General features: G+C 43.2%; 1 pseudogene; it reads right to left on the bottom strand.

Annotated features, from left to right (window-relative positions):
* Positions 1-771: 771 nt before the first annotated feature.
* Positions 772-8,941, bottom strand: LOC112869840 (proteasome maturation protein pseudogene; annotated as a pseudogene).
* Between the last annotated feature and the right edge of the window lie 2,941 nt (positions 8,942-11,882).

Genomic DNA, 11,882 nt, shown 5'->3' with positions numbered 1-11,882 from the left:
CGAAGAAGGTCACTCGGCTGTGACAGGTAAGGCCTGGAGGACAAAGGTGGGGGAGTTGAAGCCTCCAAGGAGACAGGACTCCTTGGCCACAGGCCCCAGCCTCTCCTCTTTATTAGGACAATGCTCGGCACGCACTCCGTGGTTCCTCAGAGGGTCCCCGTGGGTGTGAGGTTTATAATGCGTCGTTGGCTGCTTTTCTTTCTTCCACTGTCCACTGGGGGGCACACTGGCTTTGAGGGGGGCGGGTCAAGGGAAGGCCATTCTAGGAGACCTGGGACCATGGTGAGCTGGAGCTGCAGGTTTGGAAAAGAGCCAAAAGAGGGCTGCTTGGCTGGAGTAGAAGGTAGACTAGGGCAAGGAGATGGGTTTTATTTTATTTATATGTTTTTTAGTTTTTTTTAATGTTTATTTATTTTTGAGAGAGACAGAGACAGAATGCGAGTGGGCTAGGGGCAGAGAGAAAGGGAGACAGAATCTGAAGCAGGCTCCAGGCTCCAAACCGTCAGCACAGAGTCCGATGTGGGGCTCGAACCCACAGAGCTGTGAGATCATGACCCGAGCCGAAGTTGGACGCTCAACCGACTGAGCCACCCAGGCGCCCCAAAGAGGTGGGTTTTAGACTGGGGGGCAGACTGGGGTGTGGCTGTGTTGGGCCTTGAGCGCAGGTGGCTTTCTTTGCTCGCGATTCTATTACAGGTGGTGGCAATGCTTTTATTTGGAGTCAGGCTGCGGAGGGAATTCTTTTTCCATTGCAAACATTTTCCTGGTGAACTTTTTTTTCTCGTGTGTCAGTACTTTTAATGTTGTGTGCATCAAATCATAGTAACAAGATGACTATAAACAAGGTGCCGTCCCTCTATTTTCATGCACAGCCCAACAGGTTACAGTAAACCCAGTTTAGATTCCACCATCAAGTGTGGCTCTCCCATTAGTTCACCTTGTGACGGGTCATTAAGAATATCTTCAAATCCGATAGTCTCATCATTACCCCTCAAAATATCCAGTGAGAGGTGTGAGCTTGGAGGAAATGGAAGACGCTGAACCTGCTGCATTGCCTGGAATTCCGTTTGTAATTCGAGCAGAGCAAACAGACCCTGGATGATCCTCAGGGGGGAAAAATTCATTTTATCTTGGTTGAGCTGGAAATTTCTTTTCCTGATCATTCAAGAGGATGACGAGGCAAAAGTTCACTTTTCACACAAGGAAGACCTTTTCGAAGATGATCATGACTTTCCAAAGGTCCACTTGCTGAGAGTTCAGTGACTGGAATACTGTCCTTTAGCAGAGATCCAAGTTCTCTGGCATTTATCTTCAACTTGCTCTGTGAACAGCCTCTCAGCCCGGCCCCACTGCTCACCTTTTCCTGGTGAATTGTTAAGCCCAGATTTACTAGTTGGAGAATCTGATTTCTCCCTTCCTGTCCCTTCCTTCTGGCCGAGGAGCCTCCTTCCCTGTCAGGTTCCCCTGTCTCAATTTCCTCCAGTTTTCATCGTGCGTTAGTCCTTTCTTCATTCAGACAAAGTGGGGCTTTCAGAAAGGATTCGGCAAAATGCCCTCTTAGTGTATTGGCATCTGTGTTTGCACCTGTGATGCCTTCTTAAGGTAAGTGCTGAGGGCAAGGTGCCTGAGTGTTGGCAATACCTCTCAGAACATTCTAGGTGCTTGGCAATCAGACAGTACCACTCAGGGGTTGAGTTCCAATCTCATTTCTTGAGAGGGCCAGGAGGCTCACAAGGGTCTCACAAGGGTGCAACCACCTGACATTTTTTCCTTGCTCTCCTGGGACCCAATTACTGACCTGGCTGTCGCATCATAGCTGATCCATTGGCTCACTCACCTGCTGTGATCTTGGGAAGCCCAGCACAGTAGTAGTCAAATTGTTACAGTCTAGGAACTTTCTCAGTTTGGCAAACGACCCCAGGAACCTGCTTTTCCTGTCAGCGTCAGTCAGCAATACTTTTGGCTAATCACCCACCCTGCATGCGTGCGTAGTACTTTCTAGATTGCAAAGCACTTACGTATGCATCAGCTTGCTGTCTCATCTTTAGCTAAGCAGGGCAAGTATTGTTTCCATGTTATAAATAGACTTGGAAGTTGGGTGACTTTCCCAAGGTGACATAACTGGTTAGCTTTGCAGAGGGAATTGGAAACCAGGGCTAACTTACCACTAGACCCCCTGCTAAGGGAGACAGCAAGAAGCATAAGACCCCTGGGGTCCAAGTGACAAATGAGTTCAACAGATGGTGTGTGATGTAAGCATCCAGTGGAGAAATTCCTCATAAGAGGTAAGGCTGAGAAACAGAAGAGAAGGTGATTGGAATCCAGCCCCTTAAAACAAAACAAAACAAAACAAAAACAAACAACCCTTGTATTAGGAGTACCTTTTAGAGCTTAACAAAGTCATTTTGGACAAAAAGATAAAGACAGGAAAAAGATGAATGACTTAGCTTTTAAACAATGTAAACAGACCTCCGAAGGACAGAGTATTAAGTAATCTTTAAAATTGGCAACACTTCTCTAACTTTAAATGTCAGGAAGGACAAACTGTGACTTTCTGCAGGAGATGGGACTCAGTTAGAAACTGGATTTGGGGGCCATGCGCCCTGGGTTCAAAAGTCTGCTCTGTGGCCTTGGGATCTTGGACAAGTCACTAAGAACCTTTGGGCTTTATTTTCCCTCTCTTTACAGGAGAATGATAATTCTAAACACAAAAGAGTGTTGTGAAAACGGAATAGATAATATAAATTAAACTGATGGCCAGTAGGTGTTAGAAATCTGATGTCTTCCTCATTTCAAACATTTTGGCCCATGGTTGGTGAAGACATCTTGAGCTGGACATACCACATATTTGGCCCAGCGCTGCCATTTGTGTGTTCCTCTGTGCAAGGCCATTGTCTGCATTAAACACACTGCGTTCATTAAACACACTGCGTTCAGAGGACCGGCTTTGTAGGGGGCAGTGGGAATGTTTGGAACCCAAAAAGAAATGTGTTCGTTTCAAACTGTGAACAGAAAAACACCAACTCAAAAGTGGCTGCTTCATTAAATATCTATGAAACACTGAATCAATGAGTTAACTGCTTCTAGCTCTTGTGTGACCATGTGGAAGTCCTATATAGTGTGGGATGTGGGTAAATTTAAAATGCTCGATTCGATGTAGGATGAGGACACAGGAAGTCCGGCCTATAAAGGTGTTCAAGCCGGTCTGCTCCTACCGCTGGTGCAGTCACGGGGTCTTTAAGGATGAGCCTGGCTCGGCAGCCAGATGAAGCAGGGTCTGCGGATGTTAATGAGCCCTCCTGACCTGTTACCCCCCTTCAATGGGTAGATCAGATAGCATAGGGTGAGCCTGGAACAGGATGAGGAATGGGTTGGACCTTCCTTTGTAGCGGATACTCTTTGGCTTGCCAATAATAAGATGATTAACGAATTAAATTGGACTTATACTGGACTTTATTTTAACGTTTTAGCTGTGTTCACTTACCCCTTCCAGTTGGAGTGAGAGCCCCAGAAAAAGAAAATAAACTCTAGTTGTGTTTTGGTTCAATGAGAGGGCATTTATATTACAGTCGGTGTCTTCTTATTTACTAACTGCACGCTTTACTTAGTATGCCCTCCTTCGTTATGCCACTACCTTCTTCTGTGGAAGTGGGCGCTGCTGGACGGGGCCAGGAGACCAGCAGCAGCAGCTGTGTGCTGCAGAGAGAAGAAGAAATACTTCTGCTGGGAGCTTGGAGCTCCCGGGAGTGGTTTTCATATCCAGCAGTTCAGTTCAGGCTTATGCCTCCCAGAATCACTGTATTAAATCATAGGTAAGTTTAAGAAGCCAGGAGAGTGACCATGAGACTCCCCACCAGATAAAAACCCCACTTGGTGCCAGTAAGGATTTAGTAGCTAGAGAAATTGGGGTGTGTGTGTGTGTGTGTGTGTGTGTGTGTGTGTGTGTAGAGGGGTGGATTCGCTCCTTTACAAAAGGAGACTTCAATTTGTAGAAGGAGCCACACTGGGCTTGCTCTATAGGGAACTCCCCTAGGCATTTCTCATGCTCCATGATTGGTAACAATGAGATTTGCATCCATTGTTTTTTCAGGAAGTTGTTGAGCCAAGTGAGGAACACTTTCCAAGTGGGGGCAACGGCAGAGCTGCCCGAGTTTTTTGAAAGACCACTGAACCTGAAACACAGCTTGGGAAAGTGAGACCCGAGCAAATGTGACCAGGATGTGCAATGGGAGGGCAGAGCACCTGAGCTAACTGTGAGTGAGGCTCGAAGGCAGCCAGAACAAGGTGCGCAAAGTTTACCTGGTTTGTTGAACAGGTGTCATCTCTGACATACATCACTAACCACCAAGCTGAGACAAAGGGGACTTCCTCCTTCTCATGGTGTTGCTGTTTGCACTTGATATCTGGGCGTTCTGAAGCTGGCACAGTGAGAGCAGGGATGTGGCCGTGATCCGGCTCAATGGGGCTCAGGCCCCAGTGACCTTTGGCTGCAAGCACCGTTTGACAAAGGACAAGTCCTGGCCCCCTGGGCCCCCTGGGCCCCTCCTTCTGGTGTCCTCTTTCGTAAGTTAACAGCATGGGTTTCTCCAGTGGCAGGTCCTGGGGGAATATGAACTGCCTGAGTGCGCTCTGACTCTTTCTTCCAGTCGTGACATTGGGAAAGGCTATGAGAATAACTCACCCAACCCACTCTTGGTCAGAACTATAGAGAAAGAAAGAAGATCCTGAAAAATCTTGGTGTTACATATTTCTTAAAAACTTATTTATTTTTTTAATTTACATCCAAGTTAGTTAGCATATAGTGCAACAATGATTTCAGGAGTAGATTCCTTAGTGCCCCTTACCCATTTAGCCCATCCCTCCTCCCACAACCCTCCAGCCACTCTCAGTTTGTTCTCCATATTTATGAGTCTCTTCTGTTTTGTCCTCCTCCCTGCTTTTATATTATTTTTGCTTCCCTTCCCTTATGTTCATCTGTTTTGTATCTTAAAGTCCTCATATGAGTGAAGTCATATGATTTTTGTCTTTCTCTAATTTTGCTTAGCAGAATACCCTCCAGTTCCATCCATGTAGTTGCAAATGGCAAGATTTCATTCTTTTTGATTGCTGAGTAATACTCCATTGTGTGTATATACCACATCTTCTTTATCCATTCATCTGTTGATGGACTTGGTGTTACACACTTACCTCCCTTTAATCAGATGATGAAACTCAGAACTTTGGTTCCCATAGATAATACTGAGTATCAGATTACCAAGTTTACTTTGCAGAAGATTTCACACTAAGATTCTTATTGAAAGGGAGCTCCCTTAGTGAATTTTTACATATTTAAATTTACAAGAGTCCAATCTGCATTCAGCTTTTAGAAATATGTATGTTGACTTAAGGGAGAGACATTAGAAATAGAAGGCATTAACAGACTGCTAATTTTTTTTAATGTATTTACAACTTTACATAAAGGATAATGAAATGTCTTGGTGTTCCATTCCGAGTTTTGAGAAACGCATAGAGTCCTGTAATCACCATCATGATCAAGATACAGAATAGTTCCATCGCTCCCCCAAATTCCCTTGTGCTGCCCTTTTGTCATTCGACTTCTCCCTCCACCCCTAACCCTTGACACACTTCTTCATCTCTACAGTTTTGCGTTTTCCAGAATGTCATATAAATTGTAGACTATTGTCTACCGTATGGATGTACTGTGCTTCCTGTATCCACTTGCCAATTGGAAGGACATTTGGATTGCTTTTAGTTTTGGGTGATTAGAAATAAAACCACTCAACACGTTATTTTTTTTTTTTAATTTTTTTTTCAACGTTTATTTATTTTTGGGACAGAGAGAGACAGAGCATGAATGGGGGAGGGGCAGAGAGAGAGGGAGACACAGAATCGGAAACAGGCTCCAGGCTCTGAGCCATCAGCCCAGAGCCCGACGCGGGGCTCGAACTCATGGACCGCGAGATCGTGACCTGGCTGAAGTCGGACGCTTAACCGACTGCGCCACCCAGGCGCCCCACAACACATTATTTTTACATACTCAACAGTTTTCATTTCCCTAGGGTAAATATTTTGGAACAGGATTGCTGGGGTTTGTGGTACACATATGGTTGACTTTCGAAGAAACTGTTGGATGGTTCTCTCAAAGAGCTGCATCATTTCTATCCCCACCAATTCCAGTTGCACTAAACAATATGAAATGGTTTTTGCTGTCAATGATCATACATATTTTTAAGAACTTAAGACAAGAAAAATAGTCTGTTTATCTAGATTTTTAGAATTTCTGTGGCTCTTCATCTTTTTCTCATTTCCAAAGTTCTAGGTTTCCCTTTAATATCATTTCCCTTCACAGTCATTTTTTTCGATGTTTATTTATGTTTTGAAAGAGAGAGACAGAGAAGACAGGGTGCGAGTGGGGGACGGGCAGAGAGAGAGGGAGACACACAACCCGAAACAGGCTCTAGGGCCCAAGCTGTCAGCACAGAGCCCGACGCGGGGCTCGAACTCACAGACCGTGAGATCATGACCTGAGCTGAAGTCGGAAGCTCAACTGACGGAGCCACCCAAGCGCCCCACTATCATTTCCCTTCAGTTGGAAGAACTTCCTTTAGCATTTCTTGTGGAGCAGATCCTCTGGTGACAAATTCTTAGTTTTCCTTCATTTGAAAATGTCTCTATTTTGCTTTGAGGGATATATTCAATGTACATAAAGCCTGGTTGACAATTCTTCTCTTTGAACATTTCTCTGTTCCCTTGTCTTCTGGCCTCCATGGTTCCTAGTGAGATATCTGCAGTCATTGACTCGTGTCTCATATACACAATATGTCATTTTCTCTGGCTGTTTTCAAGATTTTTTTTTTTTTTTTTTTTTGGTATTTTGTTTTTGTCCGTTTGATTATGATTTGTTGGTTTTCATCGAGTTCGTCTTTGTCTTGCTTGGGATTCACTGATTTTTTTTTTTTTTAAGAAATTTTTTAATGTTTATTTTTGAGAGAGAGAGAGAGAGAGAGAGAGAGAGAGAGAGAGAGAGAGAGAGAAACAGATCATGAGTTGGGGAGGGGCAGAGAGAGGGAGACACAGAATCCAAAGTAGACTCTAGGCCCTGAGCTGTCAGCACAGAGCCCGACGCAGGGCTCGAACTCACAGACCGCGAGATCATGACCTGAGCCAAACTCGGATGCTTAACCGACTGAGCCACCCAGGCGCCCCCACTGATGTTTTTGAATGTGTAAATATATATCTTTCACAAAATCTAGAAAACTTTCACCCTTATTTCTTCAAATTGTTTCTGCATTGATCTCCCCTCATTCTGAGATTCCAATGATTTACATGTAGAACTTTTAATATCCCATAAGTACCTAAAGCTCAATTTGTTTATTTTACAATGTTTTCTGTTAAGATCAGAAAATTACTATTGATTTATTTTCACGTTCACTCACTTTTTCCTTTGTCATCTTTATTCTGCTATTGAGCCCATCCAGTGAATTCTTTGTTTCAGGTATTATTTTCTTTTAGTCCTACACTAAAACTTTCCGGCTCTTAAAAAAGTGGGTTTTTTCCTCTGACAGAATGTTTATCTTTATGTTCTTTTCAAACCTGTATACCTGTATCTCATGAAGTATAGTTATTAGACTGCTTTCAAGTTTTTGTCTGATCATTCTAACATTTCAATCATTTGAGGACTGGCATCCATTAATTATATTTTCTTAAGAATTTGCCATATTTTCCTGATTGTTGGCATGTTGGGTAATTTCAGATTGTATTCTGAACACTTTAAATATTACATTGTGAGACTCTGAGTCCTATTAAAATCCCCTGAAGAACATTTATTTTGTTTCAATGGGTAATCAACCTGATTATGTTCAGACCGCAAGTTCACTTTCAACTACTTCAGGTGATGGGTCCAACGTTAGTTTGCTATTCAAAGCCTTTGCTGTGCTATGTGACTCTTCCCCATGCATATGCTCCTCAGAGTTTAGTCTGGTACTTAGTGTCTATGTCATAGTTCAGTTCTAAAAGCTTTTTCTGTTTCTTTTGGTCTGTTCCAGACATGTGTAGCTCAGAAATATAGGTGTCTCTAAGAGTTTTAGTACAGCCCTTCCCAATGCGTCTGTGCTGGCTCACAGTTCTATGTCATGGGGCCACCGTAAGGGAAACGTGGCAAGAGAAAAGAGAGGAGAAAATAGTAGGGATTGCCCCTACTTTTTTTGGTCCCAATCTTAGGATCAGAAAAGCTTCTTTCTCCAGTTTTCTTGTCCATACCAGTCCTGTCTCTGCAATGAGGGTAGGAAAGAGAGGGAAAGAAGAAAGTGAAAGCAATGAGAGTTTCTTCCACCCTTTCTGGGCCACGGGGCCCTTTTACCTGGTCTGATGGCCAGAAAAAGGGAATTTCTCTCAGAACTTCTGCTAACTGTACCTGCTGTGTGGCTTAAGCAACTCTGACCACCCTCAGGTCAAAGCCAGGGGACGAAGGAGAAAACAAAACAGAGCAAACAAAAACCCGGTAAAGTCACTGTCATTTAAGTCTGGACTTCCCTCCCCAATCTGCCTGATACGATTTCCTTTTCAGAGCCCTCAGGTATTTGCTTTTTCTATTTTGTCTAGAATTTTTGTTGTAATCAGTAGAGTAGAAAGACTGTAGTGAGCACACTGCATTTTGGCCAGCACTGGAAGTCCTTGGGTTGCTGAATTTTAATACACAAAGAGGGACTTATTGCTTGTGAGCCTCCTGGATGGGGACCCCCTTAGAAGAATAACCAATTCCTGTTGCGGTAACTCCTCTCCAGCTCCACACTTGCCTGTACACCTTGGGACTCTGACCTTGCTCCTTTTGGAAATTTTGCACCAACTAACATGTCCATGTCACATAGCCCTGTCATCCTTGGCCGGGTCCCAGTTGGAGACTTCCCTGACCACTTACCCTCTCCGATGCTCTCATGCCCATAGTGGTGGGAGCCTCTTTTCCATGCCCCAAACTTCTATGGCATCTCTCACTCCTAAAGATTTCTACAGTGCCCGTTTAGAACACATGCTCTTATGTCCCGTCTCTTCTCACATCGTTGCTTTTATCATCTCATCTTTAACTAAAACCTGGCTCTTAACCTGAGAACACTTATGCCCCTGCCATCCTCCCCAGAATGTTCAATCATCCTCTTCCTTTACCTCACCATCCACACTCTCTACGAAGACAGTCTTGCCTCCCACTCCACAGAGATATGAACCATCATAGGAGAAGGCCTTCAACTCCCTGCCTTCTCATTTGCTACTTCTCTAAACCTATTTGTCCTTCCTTGTTGCCCCTAAGGAAAGGGGCCTTCTTTCCTTCTGAGGTGAAGCCACGGTGTTTGTACACTTGATTCCATATTTTTTCTACCTTCTCATTTCTGGCCAATGGAATAAAACAAAGGATGAAAGTAAGAGCAATAAATACTCTTTCTTTTTTTTTTTTTTTTAATTTTTTTTAACGTTTATTTATTTTTGAGACAGAGAGAGACAGAGCACGAACAGGGGAGGGTCAGAGAGAGAGGGAGACACAGAATCCGAAACAGGCTCCAGGCTCTGAGCAATCAGCACAGAGCCCGACGTGGGGCTCGAACTCATGGACTGCGAGATCATGACCTGAGCCGAAGTCAGATGCCCAACCGACTGAGCCACCCAGTCGCCCCTCTTTCTTTCTTTTTAAATTTTTATTTTTTAAGTAATCTCTACACCCAACATGGGGCTCAAACTTACAACCCCAAGGTCAAGAGTTGCATGGTCCACCGACTGAGCCAGCCAGGCACCACAACAAATATTCTTTAAAAAGGAGACAAAATTACCACTATTAAGAAACACAAAGCAAACATAATGGCTTCCCTAGGAACCCAAGAATATCAGCTAAAAACACCAGTGAAAAAATATTGTTAATTAAAATATGAAATTGTCCCCAAAGTACCAATGCTTAAAAGCAGATCAGTGTAACAGAATAGAAAGCCCACAAATAAACCCAAGTATGAATAAAAATTTCATATATAATAAAAGCAGAATTGCATACCAAGATTAAGGGAAGAATTAGCCAATGAAAGATGCTAGGATATTTGGATATGCTCATAAAAAAGGAAAAATTAAATTCTTAAATAGTGAGGTATCACTCTCCATATCATATACCAAAATAAATTGAGATGAATTAAAGAATTCAGTGTAAAAGAGGCAACTGAAAAATAAGTCAACGAGATAGTTTTTTTTTCCTGCAAAAGTTGGTACAACAAGCCAAAGATGGATAGAGTTGACTACATAAAAAATTTTCAATGTCTGTATGTAAAAAATATGGAGTATTGTTAGGAGCAGGGGAACTCTGTTATCTTTGTAACTTCTCTAGAAATCTAAAGTGATTCCAAAATAAAAAGCCGCCACAGACACACAATATCTATCAGAATTACAAATCTACTTCTGAGAATTTGCTTTTCAGATCTACATGCAGGATGACCATTGTGACAAGCTTCTCCTGGACTCATTCTTGCCCAGTTATTATTTTTTAATTTTTTTAAGTTTATTTATTTATTTTGAGAGAGATGGGACGTGAACAGGGGAGGCGCAGAAAGAGAGGGAGAGAGAGAACCCCAAGCAGGCTCCACACTGACAGCACAGAGCCTGATGCGGGGCTTGAACTCACGAACTGTGAGATCATGACCTGAGCTGAGATCAAGAGTTGGTTGCTTAACTGACTGTACCGCCCAGGTGCCCTGCAAGTTATTTGTAACAGCAAGATATTTTATACAACCTAAATGACAATTATAGGAAACTTTTAAAAATCGTGGTACATTCATACAATGGAATATCATCTAGCTGTTTGCTAATAGGGAAACTTCTGATACGGAAGTGGGTCAGACACCCATTTTTAAGAAAAAAGATGTTTTAATTGAAAAAACCACACTAATAAACAAAAATAAAAGAAAACAAAGTGCTACAATATGTTACTTTTGAGTATAGGAGGGAGGTGAGAATGCACATTTATATCGCTTGTTTGTGTGAAAAGAGAAGGTAGAAGGCTACACAGAATATGAGGGACAACGGTGGCGTGAACCAACAACAACTGGGGTGGGGTGCGGAGTCGGGGGAGGGAGGGAGACTTTCATGTGTGTCAATTAAGAGGTTACATCTATAGCTCCCAGCCATGCGGATGCAGTACCTATTAGAAACAACCTCCACCCAGAAAAATACTCTAAAATGTCACAAACAGCATTGAAGACCCATAGAGTGTGGCTGTAACGGCAGGATTTCAGACCCCAGATACCTCTGTCAGGGGCATACATGAAAGAAATGTTTCTAAATCCTGGGATGCTCCCTGAGAACTCGGAACCTCTGATCACGTCAACACCCATTTACTCTGCCTTCCTGAAGGTTCTCATGTCACTTCTGCATCAAGCTGGGTATTCTGGATGTCATCAGGACCAGAACCCCCAGGATGTGAAACTTCCTCCATCAGTGAAACTTCGCTCCAAATGTAGCTGATGAGTGTTCCCATGATGAGCAAACTGTCTACGTCTCTCTCCACTGTCTAAAAAACACTCAAGATGTAAGCAGTCAGGAGTGGGATTTCCAGCTGTCCAGATGTGAATGTGTCCTCCTTATAAACTCAGTAAATCCAGTCATATACACACACACCAGTGTTTCCCAAGAATGACCAGCTGGTGTTGGGGGTGTCCAGCAGAGGCATCATATTTGCAACAAATCAATATTTCTTTAACTTAATCTCCTCCTCAAAACTTTGGATATTCTTTTTTTAATTTTTTTTTAACATGTATTTATTTTTGAGACACAGAGAGAGACAGAGCATAAGCGGGGGAGGAGCAGAGAGAGAGGGAAACACAGAATCCGAAGCAGGCTCCAGGGTCTGCACTGTCAGC

Source organism: Puma concolor, chromosome B1, assembly GCF_028749965.1.
Source record: "Puma concolor isolate L17-30 chromosome B1, mPumCon1.1.hap2, whole genome shotgun sequence".
Lineage (NCBI taxonomy): Eukaryota > Metazoa > Chordata > Mammalia > Carnivora > Felidae > Puma > Puma concolor.
This window is presented reverse-complemented; position numbering and strand designations above follow the sequence as displayed.